Below are 15,079 nucleotides of genomic sequence, written 5' to 3'. Positions count from 1 at the left end.
AACAAAAATGCTAGAAATGTTAAAATTTTGAATGCAGAGATTTCTTTATCCACTAGAGGGCTACATACTCTTGTACTCTAAAATGAGACCACCAGCTTGTAGTGCTTATGGAACTATATACATTCAAACTTGAAGAAGTTATTAAAGAAAAAAAAATCTTATTTTTTTCCCCCAAACAAAAAGTTCCTGTAAAGTAAGAGTTTATATTTGAGTTGCCCAGCACCCCTTCATGGAAACTTCACTCTGCAGGAGAGATAAGCTGTCCAGAGAATCTTTACATCCAACATACTTCTGGAAGTGTCAGATGCCTGTGCCCCCCTCCCCCCCCCCCAATGTATCAATGTATGTTGGATGTAAAGATCTCTTTTCTTTTATAGGAGCTTCTTGTTTAGATTTATTTCCAGTGATAGGGTTGTTTTAAAGCTGAGCTCCAGATATAATTTTTATTGCATATTATTGGTCCAGTGTGTAAGTATGCATAGGTCCTACCTGTGGGACCACTGTGAAAACAGCTGGGTTTTTTTCAGGGGGAACGCATGGGAACGCAGTTCCGGCACCTCCAGCACTGAACGTATGTAATGGCAAGAGGTGTTGGGGTGTGCTGGAGGGTCTATTGATGCTGGCTGTTGGGGAATCTATTGTCACTGGAGGGAATCTATTTTTGCTTGGTGATTTATTGTTGCTGATGGGGAATGTATTGTTGCTGGAGGGAATCTATTTTTCCATGGAGGTCTATTATTGCTGGAAGAGATCTACTGTTGAGGGAGGAGTCTATTGTAGCTGGCTGCTGAAGAGTATATGGAGGCTGGCTGCTGGGAGATCTGTTGTAGCTGCTGGGGGTCTATTGTTGTTGGGGTGGTATTTTGCTGCTTGGAGGGTTTATTGCTGCTGGCTGCAGGGGATCTATTTTTCTTGTTATCATTAACAAATTCCATACAAAATTATACTTGGCTGTGTATTCCCTAGGAATGCTCTATAAGGAGCGATACTGGGAGGTGGGTAGAGTTGGAACTAAGGACTGTGCTTGAGGGTGGAGACAATAAGTGATTCAGAAGAGGGTAGTTCCTGCACCAAAAGCCCTGGAAAACAGAATATCACTGTAGTAGTCACTGCTGCTACACTGGTCGCCGCTGTCTTCTGGGTCCTGTACTAAGCAACTTCCCTGCTGCATTATACCAGCTAGGCTTGAGTGCCATTCACAGAACGCCTTGCTTTTTTCTCATTAAGTACAAGGTGTTCACTGATTCGATGAGGTGGTAACAGCCTACCTCTCCACCTTGTCCAATCAGAGAACACGTTGCATTAAGAAGAATGCACAACATTTTATGCATGGTGCCATTATGAAGAATATGAAGTGAGTGACCCCCTGTGGTTGCTGCGCAGCAGGACAGCTATTTAGCACAAGACCAAGGAGACAGTGGCAACTACTACAGTGACTCTCCTCTTTCACAGCGGTCCCACAGGTAGGACTTATGCATATTATTATTATTAATATTATACAGTATTTATAAAGCGCCAATAGTTCGCTCAGCGCTGTACATTACAAAGGGGGACAGAACATGTGACAGAACAATACCAATACAATGCAAAACGTGAGGGGATCGAGGGCCCTGCTCTTTTGAGCTTACAATCTAGGAGGGAGGGGATGGTGGCACAGGAGGAGATAGCTGTGGGGGATGGGGTGGTAGGAAGAGTGGAGGAGGTTGGCAAGTTAGCAGGGGGTCGGGTAGGCTTCCCTGAAGAGGTGGGTTTTCAGGGTGCGCCTAAAACAGAGGAGAGTAGGTGATAATCTGATGGGCTGGGGCAGGGAGTTCCAGAGGATGGGTGACACCCTGGAGAAGTCCTGGAGGTGGGCATGGGAGGAGGAGACCAGGGAACTAGAGAGAAGGAGGTCTTGTGAGGAGCAGAGTGTGCGTGCTGGGCGGTACTTGGATATTAGGTCAGTGATGTAGTTCAGGGCAGTATGGTGGACGGCTTTGTACGTCAGTGTTAGGATTTTAAATTTGATCCGTTGCGCATTCGGAATCCAGTGGAAGGATTGGCAGAGGGGGGTGGCGGAAATGGAGCGGTTGGAAAGGTGAATGAGTCTGGCAGCCGTATTCAGGATCGACTGAAGCAGGGATAGCCAGCGGCGAGGCAGGCCAGTGAGGAGGGAGTTGCAGTAGTCGAGTCGTGATATGATGAGGGAGTGGATGAGCTGTTTAGTGGTTTCTGGGGTTAGGAACATGCGTATTTTGGCGATGTTGCGGAGGTGGAGTCTGCACGAGCTTGTTAAAGATTGGACTTGGGGCTGGAAGGATAGGTTGGAGTCCAGAATGACACCAAGTACTCTGGCCTGCGGGGCGGGTTTGATGGTAGCGTTGTTGGATGTGATGGAGAAGTCAATGGGGGCTGGGGGGAAGACAAGAAACTCTGTTTTGGAGAGGTTCAGTTTAAGGAAGTGGAGTGACATCCAGTCTGATATGTCGCTCAGTAGGTGTGTGACTCGGGCGGAGACTGAGGTGGTGAGGTGGGGGGTTGAGAGATAGATTTGTGTGTCGTCGGCATATAGGTGGTAGTTGAAGCCGTGAGAGTGTATGAGTTGGCCAAGGGAGGAGGTGTAGATGGAGAAGAGAAGGGGCCCGAGGACGGAGCCTTGAGGGACCCCAACAGAGAGGGGGAGTGAGGGGGAGGTGGTAGCATTATAGGTAATGCTGAAAGAGCGTTGTGACAGGTAGGATGAGAGCCAGGAGAGAGCAGAATCTCTGAGTCCAAGGGAGTGTAGTTTTTTGAGGAGAAGGGGGTGGTCGACTGTGTCGAAGGCCGCATAGAGGTCAAGGAGTAGGAGCACTGAATAGCGGCTATTAGCTTTGGCAGTTAGCAGGTCTTTGGAGAGTTTGAGTAAGGCAGTTTCGGTGGAGTGTAGGGGACGGAAGCCAGACTGTAGGGGATCGAGGAGGTTGTTGTCGTTGAGGTGAGAGCTTAGGCGGGTGTAGACTAGGCGCTCGAGGAGTTTGGATGTAAATGGGAGCAGGGATATGGGTCTGAGGTTGTACGGGTCATTGGGGTCCAGGGAGGGCTTTTTAAGTATGGTCGTGATGTGTGCATGTTTCAGAGGGTAGGGGAAAGTGCCGGAGGAGAGGGAGAGATTAAAGATGTGGGTGAGGGAGCGTAGGATGGAGGGGGAGGGAGGTCGTAGGAGTTGTGAGGGGATAGGGTCGAGGGGGCAGGTTAACATTTAATCCAAGCTGAACCAATACTATGATCAAATCCATACCTGGAGCTCAGCTTTACCTGTTTCTAAAATATAATATGGATATGGATAAGTCTTCTTTTTTTAAAGAAATCTGCTCTAAGAGGCTGCCATTGCTGACCTCCTTATGGCATTATGAGAATGCCAGTTGTCTGATATTCTTTGGCCTGAACACATTCTAAATCACAAACCCAGAAAAAAAATGCAGCTTAGTGAGGTTAGAGGACAGTCAGAATGATTGATCTGCAAACTTTTTGTGAGTCAGTGAGTAGTTATTTAACCTTTTGGATCAGCATAACAGCCAGGCAACTAGCATTTAAAAAAAACAGACTTCAGCAGGGGCAGCCCAGTGATTTTTCAGTACAGATTTACTTTAATGTTGTGACACCAGGTGAGATTATTGTACTACAAAAAGTATACCGCATGATAAAAATCATATCTTATCTAAATATCATGTATTTTGTTTTTTTTTTATATAAATATCAGTCTAGAAATGCTTTTTAAGATCAGGCAAGTTGCTGCTTACATTATTGTATTATTACTCAATGGCAGGAAAGGCAATACAGCAAACATGTCCTGTTGGTGAATTATTGCTTACAGGCGGCAATAAGAGGTTGTTAGTCACATGTGAATGATGATAGCCCTATGTACAAACACTTCACTCCCATTGTAGTCATCTTTGTTTCATAATACCACAAACATTAATATTCGGATATGTTGCAAATGTCAAGCTAAGTATGAATAGCTTTCTTGGATAAAAGAGGCAAGAAGCAAGTGTTGTAATCAGATCTGAGTCATATATTTCTGAGGACAGATTCTTGACTCCTTGCTATATTGGTATCCAGAAATCACACTGCGCCAATAATCAAACTCCTGCACAGTGTAGCTGTCCGGGTTTTTAACAGTTGGCCAAAAAAATAAAAGGTCTACACATTTATCAGCATAATATATTGGACTGCTGATAGTGATCAATTTGTCTAGCTAGAGAGTTGATATTCTATTCATGACATTTTTGTCATATATTGAACATACGGTGTGTCTTTCAGTAGTAAGGTTTAAAACTGCATAGTGTAATACACCACAAAAAGCCATATACAGTACATTGTTTGGGGAGGCAACAAACATGCTTTCATAGCTACATCCCACTGACACATAAGGGATCTCTTTTACCTGCCAATAAAATAGTATTTCTGTTCACCCAGTCCTGAGATTTACACAGCTCTGCCACACAGCACCACCATGTCTGGCAGATCAGGAGACCTGATATTTCACTGTCGCAGGTAAAGTGTTACTAAACCCTCAACAATAAAATCAGTCTGTATATACAGTAAAGCATGCTTGTTATACTCACTGTGGAACCTAAGAGGCTAATCTTCTGCATTGTGTAAAAATTCTGCTTGATCCTGACTTCTCTGATCCTCCCCTTCTTCCAGTGTCCCCCTCTTATCTCCTGATAAGACATGTCGTGTGGAGACACTCTGCACATGTTCAGTTTGGTGTGTATTGCTAGAGAGGTTTTTTTTTTTCTTGGGACAGTGACTGTGATCAGCACGGGGCCAGTCAGCACTGACCAGACAGATGGTCAGGGGTTCTTCATCCTTAGAGATAACTCCTCCTACAAGTTTGGCATTGTCACAAGACAAGTCACAAGACTGCTCTAACTGCTGATGAGAAAAGGTATTTAGCAGTTTATATTTACTAACATAATTGCATTTCCATGTTCTGTGTACTGTGGGAGATCAGATATAGTGTTGCAGGGTCCCAGGTTTAGTAACACTTTAGAGCGGAGTTCCAGTTGATTTAAAAAAAAATAAAAGTCAGCAGCTACAAAAACTGTAACTGCTCACTTTTAAAATACAGCCACTTACCTGTCCCTCGGTCCAGCGGTGTCCTCACCATGGCTGGTTTCACCGGCTGTCTTCTCTCCCTGGTGCCGGCATCTTCAGTGTGGGCACCCGGCTGTGACAGCTTGGTGTTCACATCCAGGTGCCCACTGCGCATGCGCGAGTAGCACTGTGCTTTGTGAATGGTCCCGTAGTCTTCTGGGACCTGTCACATGACTCAGAAGACTGTGGGGAGGGAGGGGGGAGGCCAACATCTGCTTTAGTTCACCATAGGTGATTGCAGCAGAAGTGGGAGCGGATACCAGTCAAATTCGGGTACCCTCTCTCCAAAGGTGCCAATCCTTAACGGGGATCGGGGGACAATGCATTAAAGCGGAACTTCCCCTTTTCGGTGGAGCTCCACTGTAAGTAACATTTGGCCCCTTTCACACGGGGCAGATTTCATTCCTATGAGAAGGGGATAAGTTCAGTTTCTGCAGAGTGGACACAGAAAGAGCCTACTCTACTCTAGGGGTGGCTGGGAGTAAATGGTCTGTTTACACCCAACTACCCTCCGATTCGATCTACCTAAATGGAAGAGGACAGGTCCCCTTCTTTTTTTATTTAGGGGATTGGATTGGACCCGGAGGCCGGCAGGTGTAAATAGACACAAGTCCATTTACATCCGTCTATCCAAAGGAATGCATGAACCTTCTGATCAGGTCCACCTGAAAATCTGCTAGGCGGATAGGGTTTCCACCTCATCCCTTTAAAACCAAACACATATTAATTACACAGGTTCTGAGGCTAATTTATTGCAGATAAGGCACCAAGTAAGTTTAATTACCACCTTAATCAGCCACAGAACCTGTGTAAACAATATGTGTTCAGGTTTAAAGGGATGAGGTGGCAACCCTAATTGGATTGGACCCAGAGGCAGGTGAGTGTAAATAGACACAAGTCCATTTACACCTGTCTGCCTATAGGAATGCATGATCCTTCTGATCAGGTCTGCCTGAAAATCTGCCAGGCGGATAGGGTTGTCACCTCATCCCTTTAAAACCGAACACATGTTAATTACACAGGTTCTGAGGCTAATTTATTGCAGATATAGCACTAGGTGAGTTTTTATTGCCGCCTTAATCAGCCACAGAACCTGTGTAATTCACCCCATTGGCCGGCACCTTTAAGAGTTTCAGAAGTCAGGAGGCGGGGCAGGGTTTTAGGGTCATGTGACCGCTGTGATTCGCTGTCACATGATCGGAAAAGGTCCCAATTGCAAGGGGAGATCGGGACCTTTCCGTGAGTCACAGACATATGTGCTGGGAGCGCGCAGGGCGTGCGTTCTCAGCACATATGTATTTTCAAATCGTGCACAAATATGCGGCCACTTGGCGTCAAGGCCCAGACACCAAGAGGCCGCATATTTGTGTGTGCTCAGCGACTAGGGGTTAATATGAGTTCGGATTTAAAGGGATGAGGTGGAAACCCTACAGGCGGACCTGATCAGATCATCCATCTCTCTCACAGCCTGTGACTGGACAGTGAAAGGAGAAGAAGCAGACAAATAAGCTCCTTTCTCTTTCACTCTACACTTTCCTCTCATCAGCATACCCCTTGTTAAAACATGAGCACTACAACACAACTGATTGCTTTTCTGTGCTGCTTCTCTTTCCACCATTCTTTGCTCTGTTGTACAGGATAAATTCAGGTATTTACACCGCTTATATAAAATTTTTTTTTAAAAAATACATAATTGAGAATCACAGAATTGCATTTGTTTGTGTTTTTTATGCCGGAGTTGAGCTTTAAATAGGATAAAGACTGCATGGAAAAAAATACCACTGTGTACCCTTTTTTAAGACTTCGCAGATGACATTTAAACTGTTGTGAAAAAAAAAAAGAAAGAGGTATAATACCTACTGGTCCCATTGCCCATGCTTCTGATCTTCAATCTCCTGAAAACTACTCTAGCTGCAGAAACTTCAGTATCTGGCACACTGTTGGGAGAGATGGATGCTTGGACCCTGACGCAGTTTGTGGTTCCACCCACCATGTACTACATTACTAATGTAACTGTAGTCAGTGTACATTTTATACCGACTATCTATATATTACTGCCTGGCATCCCAGTCTTGTCTTAAAGCAAGTGGAGATGACTGTTAGTTGAGATGCTGTAAGTCTTGTGATACCTCAGTGCAGCAGCCGCCACTAGGCCAAAAATTAAAGAAATTACCCTGGCTGTCAAAAAAAAATCAAGGTGAAAGTTCTAATTAATACTAAAACTCCCCTATCTTCAAGAATAATGAGCATGAATCTCAATGTATTGAGTATCATTTCAAATATCCATTATTATGATTTGTATGGCCTCGTTAACATGGGACATTTTATTCCAGGCCAATCGGAGCCACCTTTTACATGTTACCAGCTGTGTCCATTCACAGTTGATCACATGTAAATAGGAAATGATGGTTATTGGCAATCCTCTCCTGATGCTGACAGCGAGGGCAGGAGAGCCGATAAGTGGCATTTATTAGTGCCCATCAGTACCCTGATGATCATTGTAGCCCCATCAGTGCGGCCAATAGTGCCCATCTGTGCTGGCTTTCAGTGCCCATCTGTGCTGGCTTTCAGTGCCTCCTCAGTGATGTCTGTCAGTGCCCATTAGTGCTACCTATGAGTGCTGCCTATCAATGCCCATCAGTGCAGCCTCATCAGTGCCCATTAGTGCAGCCTATCAGTGCTGCCTCTCAGTGCCCATCAGTGCCACCTATCCATGCCCATCAGTGCTGCATATCAGTGCAGCCAATAGTGCCCATCTGTGCTGGCTTTCAGTGCCCATCTGTGCTGGCTTTCAGTGCCTCCTCAGTGATGTCTGTCAGTGCCCATCAGTGCTACCTATGAGTGCTGCCTATCAATGCCCATCAGTGCAGCCTCATCAGTGCCCATTAGTGCTGCCTCTCAGTGCCACCTATCCATGCCCATCAGTTCCACATATCAGTGCAGCCTCATTAGTGCTTCCTCACCAGTGCCCATCAGTGCAGCCTATCATTGCCCATCAGTGCAGCCGAACAGTGTCCATTAATGCAGCCTCATCAGGGCACATCATTGAAAGAGAAAAATCACTTATTTTTGGTCTTTTGTTGTTTGTATAACAAAGAATAAAAACCCCAGTGGTGATTAAATACCATCAAAAGAAAACTCTATTTTTTGATGCTAAAAAAATTTAATTTGGGGACAGTGTTACAGGACCGCAAAATTGTCATTAAAATTGTGACAGCGCTGAAAGCTGAAAATTGGCCTGGGTAGGAAGGGGGTTAAAGTGCCGGGTAGGAAGGGGTTAAAGTGCCCGGTAGGCAAGTGGGTAATTGAACAAGCTGAAGTTAGAAGCTGATTGGCTACCATATACAGCTGAACCAGATTCTGAGTGCACCAGTTTTAGCAAATCTACCCCCTATGTGAACAAAGCTTTAGTGTATATAACTTCTACATCTTCAATTACTCTCATGAGCATAACAAGAGCCATAGCAGACCATGCAATAATATAAGAGCTGGTTCACACCAGCAGCCACATTGTAATGCTGGTGTGCACTGTAGAGTACACATTGTCAATGTGTTGACTACAGAGCATTGCACTGTTTACTTTTTTTGTCTTTTTTTTTTTTTCAATTTTACTGGAATGTCACAAAATGACATTCCATTCATTTTTATTCACTGCCGCATGTTGCAATGCAGTGTATTGTGTTGCCACATGCTGCTGTGAAAAAAGCACTGCAAGTACTCATATCCTACTTTTTTTTTCTTCAAATATCACCACAATACAGTGATGTAAACAAAACATATTAATCCTGTATAATAATAATATTGGACATAGGGCATTTACCTATGTCCATGCATTGGGACTGCACTAGGGCAAGGTTGCCTACAGCAGTTCAACACACTGGAAGTTAATGAGCCCTAAGGTGTTGAGCATAGTCCACCTATATAATGATTTACCTTGACAGCAACATTATCTGACAAATACATTTCAGATTAAATAAATGTCTACTATACCATATACTATAGATCCCACTAACAGATCATTATGCTAGCATTGTATGCATTCCTAGATTGTAAGCTCCAAGGAGCAGCGCCTTCGAACCCCTCGTGTTTTGCATTGTATTGTTATCGTATTGTCGCATGTACTGTCTCCCATTGTAATGTACAGCGCTGAGTGAACTGTTGGCGCTTTATAAATACTGTATAATAATAATAATCAGGGCTCATGCAAACATACGCAGACCTGTCCTCAGTGCTGAGCTGCTTTTTGCTGCATCTGCATTCATCTAGGAGCTGCGTGCAGGCAACCCAAAGTGGATGCAGATGCTGTGGCTGCACAGATGCATTCACATGTCAAAATTTGACATGCAGGCAGGAATGGGTGCATAGATACAAACGCAGACACTGTGCATTCATATCTATGCATCAGCTCCTACCTGCATGTTACATTTTGACATGCAACTGTGTCTGTGCAGTCGTTGTGCTTGCATCCACATCTATGGGCTGCCCGCTTGCAGCTCCGAGGTGGATGTATATGCAGCAAAAAGTGGCTCAGCACGAAGGTTGGGTCTCTGTGCCTGTCTGAATGAGCCCTTAATAATCATTTTTGTAGAAGAACGCCAACTCTACTACATCCCTCTGTAGCAGAATTGCTTTTTTTTGGTTAATAAAAAGTTTGCTTATTATGTTGCTATTACGCCCTCACATTATTAGTTTCCCCTTTTTAATTTTTTTTCTTTTTGTAGTAACAATATACTCTTGGAAAAAGTGCATGAATTTCTGTCAAAAGGGCTTCCAGATCTACAGTATATCAGTTTCATTAGTAACCTACAGATCCTTAAAATGTATTGAAATCCAACAAAAATGTAATACTGTATATTTCAGCTCAGATGTGGCAGCTTCATTTGTTTTCTTTTTTCAAAATAATTACATTTTCTGGAAGTAAAGAAAAATACTACTTGCTCTTTGCAGAATTCTAGTATTCTTATAACTTTCTGTGTACTAAACAGAAATATCAAACATTTCTATCATTTTTCCCAGCTAATGTTAATTACAGAACACTTCATCCTTATGTAATGGATATAAGAGGATGAGGTGGTTGTAGTTCACATCAGGAGAACTGCTAACAATGACAATGCTAGTGAATGTTGTCACCCTAGCACAGGAAGTGTGTTACTGACAGAATCATCAGTTAAAAATAAGGGAAAGAAGCCTAAAAAAGAAAACGAATGCAGATACCGCATGTAAAGACTGGTAAGATTAAATAGATTATATTTTTTGTTCTTGGGTTAAGATAAGCTATAAATCAGCATCTCTCAACCTTTTTTCACTCAAGGCACCCTTAAAAATTATACACAGTCCCGAGGCACCCTTTAAAATTATGGAAAGTCTTGAGGCACCCCACTGTAAAATGTGAAAAGTTTTATATAACGCAGTAACCGCCACACATGTAGGACACCCAATATTAAAGGCGATTTATTCTTCCAAAGCAAATACATTTTTGCACACTGGTACAGAGTAGTATTCCAATGATTCTCTTCTTCCTCAGTTTTTCTCCATCACTGAGCTAATGTGAGCCCAGCACTGATGGAGAGGGGCGGGGGAGGGTAAAACTAGGATGCTGTGCAGGCAACCGACATCCTCCTTATCAACTGATGATATAATTGGTTGTCAGGACGCCAGCAGCTAGAAGGTCATAATGGTGCTCAATGCAAACCTGTGGCTTTGTGTAACTAAAAGGCAGGCTTTTATACAAGTTTTGGCCAATTTTTAGACATTTTGTCAAGGCACCCCTAAAGAAACCTCAAGGCACCCCAGGGTACCCTGGTTGAGAAAGGCTGCTATAAATCACAGATTAGCAGTGCATTTGCTGGGAAAAAGTTCAGTACATTTCTGCAATGTTTGATTCTTTTAGAAAATTGCTGTGTTTATCCATCTACAGGCACCTTCTATCATATTTGTTTACCAGCCACTTCCAAACTTTTATAACATAGGACACAGCAAGGAAGCCAGGAGAGCGCTAATCAAGCATAGTTTTTTTAAGGAAAGTACACTTTCACAAAACTGACTGCTGTGCTACTCGCAGGTCCATAGTGCAATGCTAACTTCTATGAATAGCTCATTATATTTGCTCAATAACATACAATGAAGCTCTGTATTAAAGCACACACCAGTCAAGAAACAGCAGCTATAAAACACTTCATATCTGAGTGTCTCTTGTACAAATATGATTTGCGGAGAGGTATTTTCTACTCTCAGTAAATAATACACAATTTCCCGAATTACACCATTAAATTTCAAATTAAAAATGGTGATGTTTAAATAAATAGGTAAGTTATGTTTTACAATTTTATATTTGTTCTATGCATACAAGAAAGCAAACTAAAAGCTGGCTTTAAAGCATAACGGTAATGTGTAACAGTATTGATTTAAAAAAAAAAATAGAATTCTGCACTTCAGCAGCTACTGTGCAAAAGTCTAACTTTGCTTGAACACTACTTATACCATAGCTACAACCACAATTCAAGCTCAATTTTAGGTGTGTCAATTTTTACATTGGCCAACCTTGGAATATGTATGTACCACACCCGTGGGATCCCCTGGAAGCTGGAAATCACCAAGACACTGCTACTACAGTGATGTCTACTAGCTTCTGGGTTCTGTACCGGGGAACTATTCAGGGGACACTTTGCATTTCTCAATAAATGCAAAGCGTTCTCCAAGTGGACAAGATGTGGGGGTGATGTATCCACCTCTTCCAAACATTCATTTTATTTGGGAAAATGGAAAGTGTCAGGGGGCAGATCTGAGTTCACTAAGACAGGGGCCTGGAAACTAATGGAGATCACTGTAGTAGCTGTGCCTACTACAGTGATTTCCAGCTTCAAGGGGGATCCCAGGGGTATGGCACATACAGTATATACTTACATTGGTCCAAGGTGGACCAATATAACTATGTAAAAATTGCCATAACTAAACTCCACCTTTAAAGTGAATCCAAAGACCAGACTTTTTTGTTTTACATTTTTGAATAAAGCAGGCAATGCTGTCCCATTGGAAAGTTTTCTTCATAGCTTGTTATGTGCACACAGTAGAAAGTAAAAGGAAATTTCTGTAATGTAGGAGAAATCCCCGATTAGCTGTCATGGGAAAATTGAGAGTCCCAGTATTATTAGTCAAACAGTAAGCAAGAAAAACTTGACAGAGGTTCTAACCCTCCTTAGTTTATCCAAAATGAAAACAAAAAGTAACGAGAGCGCACTGGCATAGTGTAAGATCCCCAAAAAATCTTTAGTTGGCTAAAAAAAACATATTGTACTCACTAATGTGGTATAAAGACACGCTTCTCACATAATTTCCATAAGGAACATCTCATCCATCCATTATGGTTTCATTCAAAGACTGACCTCTAATATTCTTGCTAAGGTGTTTCGAGGCAGCACCTCTTCATCAAAGCCATCAGAGGAGCTGTATTGTTAGTCCTACTACTGGAAAACTCACAGGTGAGACACTTTATTAGATTGAGCTGCTATATATCCAAGGGCGGATTGCATTGAATATTTCCTTATCGTGTAATGCATTAATTTATCAGCGATGACTTTGAGGGTGTTTTTATAATTGCAAATAATGTTGGGACTAGGGGAATTTTTTCTCTGAATCTTCCTTATTTACATACTACTTGACATTGTAAAATCAGCCGACAAACAGTATACAGCCTGGTTACAGCACAGCAAAGCAGATGCTTGAATGTCAAATTTAAAGTGATAATAGAGGTTCATTTTCTTTTAAATACCTTACGTAAAAAACCTTCAGCCTTGACAACCATTTTAGGTCAGAAAGCCTGTCCATCGTTAGACACTGGTAAAACGTCATGATTAACCACTTGACCTCCAGAGGATTTACCCCCCTTAATGACCATGCTTCTTTTTGCTACTCGGCGCTGCACTAATTCAACTGATAATTGCGCAGTCATGCAATGCTGCACCCAAACAAAATTTACGTCCTTTTTTTCACACAAATAGAGCTTTCTTTCGGTGGTATTTGATCACCTGTGCGCTTTTTATTTTTCACGCTATAAACAAAAAAAGACCAAACATTTTGAAGAAAAACAATATTTTTTACTTTCAGCTATAAAAAATATATAGTAAACTCAAAGTTGGTTATAAATTTAGGCCAAAATGTATTCTGCTACATGTTTTTGGTAAAAAAAATCCCAATAAGTGTATATTGATTGCTTTGTATGAAAGTTATAGCGTCTACAAACTATGGTATAGATACTGCAATTTACGCCATTTTTTTGCTATACAGCGCTACGCTAGTTTAACGGACAATTGCGCGGTCATGCAATACGGTACATAAATGAAATTTACATCCTTTTTTTCCCCACAAATTGAGCTTTCTTTTGGTAGTATTTGATCGCCTGTGTGGTTTTTATTTTTTGCGCTATAAAAGAAAAGGCTGACAATTTTGAGGAAAAAAAACAATATTTTGGACTTTTTGCTATAAAACATGTCCAGTAAAAAAAAAATTTAAAAATCAAATTTAGTCATAAATTTCTGCCAAAATGCATTCTGCGACATGTCTTTGCTAAAAAAAAAAACCCAATACGTGTGAATTGGTTTACGTGAAAGTTATAGCGTTTACAAATGGCGGGAAAGATACTGAGGTTTTTTTTATACTAATAATGGCGGCAATCAGCGACTTATGGCGGCAATCAGCGACTTATGGAGGGACTGCGGCGGACATTCTGACATTGGGGGGTACTGACTTGGGGTCACTGACATCCCCAGTGACACCAATACAGTGATCAGTGCAAAAAAAAAACCACTGACACTGTACTAATGGCACTGGGGAGGAAGGGGTTAAGTTTATTTTTCAGGGAAAGGGTTAACTGTGTGAGGGGAGTGTTTTACTAGGGGGCGGGGGTGTGTACTGCAGGGAACACCGCTGATCGCGAGAGAGAAACTCTTCTGTCCCGATCAGCGTGTCCTGGAGCTGTCAGGGAACTGACAGAAAGCACAGCTACTGCAGCTGTGCTCTCTGTCAACGATTGCCGCCGATCACCGGGACATAGCCGGTAATGACCGGCTGTGACCCGGCGACTGACATCCGCGGCTGTGATCGGTGGGACAGGTAGGGCGGCGGCGCGCCTCGCGCGCGCCCCCTACCTGTTTACAAAACACACGTTTTAAAACGTGCTTTTGCCCAGCCATGCCGCCCTGCCGCCGTATTTATACAGTGGCTGGGCGGCATGTGGTTAAGAGGTAGGCAATATAATGGAAAATTGAATGAATGAGTGAATAAATAATATATAATATAAATACATTATTTATATGTATATATATATATATATATATATATATATATATAATTATTATTATACAGGATTTATATAGCGCCAACAGTTTGCGCAGCGCTTTACAAAATGAAGGTAGACCTTACAGTTACAATACAATTTGGTACAAGAGGAAACAGAGGGCCCTGCTCGTTAGAGATTACAATCTAGGACCGTTGCTTTCCGTATGTTATCTTTTTGTATGGCTTCATGGTGATCCATGGTGATCCAATGGCTTCAATATTTAACTACTTACTGAGCAGAACCAGTATATAAAAGAACAGACTTGACTTCACTTATTGCTAAATTGTTTAGTGACCCACAAAGTATTAAACCCAAAGACAGCCAGACACCTAGCATATAAACCTATATTATTATTATACAGTATTTATAAAGCGCCAATAGTTCGCTCAGCGCTGTACATTACAATGGGGGACCATACATGAGACAGTACAATAACAATACAATGCGATACACAAGGGGTTCGAGGGCCCTGCTCCTTGGAGCTTACAATCTAGGAGATCATTCTATCAGTACAGGTTTGCTTTAAGGACCTAATAAAAAACAGCTTCATTCTTTTTTGGAATACTGTTATATAAGAGTAACACTGCTTGAAGAAGGATTCTACACAAATCTTCCAAAAGATGAGCC

General features: G+C 42.3%; 1 protein-coding gene across 1 annotated transcript in view; it reads right to left on the bottom strand.

The window, feature by feature from the left end:
* The window catches only part of NCMAP (non-compact myelin associated protein), an 81,371-nt gene that overhangs the window by 12,273 nt on the left and 54,019 nt on the right, over positions 1 to 15,079 (bottom strand). The gene's annotated exons all lie outside the window — the stretch shown is intronic.

The sequence above is a fragment of the Staurois parvus genome, unplaced genomic scaffold (genome assembly GCF_062004578.1).
Source record: "Staurois parvus isolate SC_StPar_1 unplaced genomic scaffold, SC_StPar_1.0 ptg002140l, whole genome shotgun sequence".
Taxonomy (NCBI): Eukaryota; Metazoa; Chordata; class Amphibia; order Anura; family Ranidae; genus Staurois; species Staurois parvus.
Note: the sequence above shows the minus strand (reverse complement) of the source record. Positions and strands in the feature narration are given on the sequence as shown.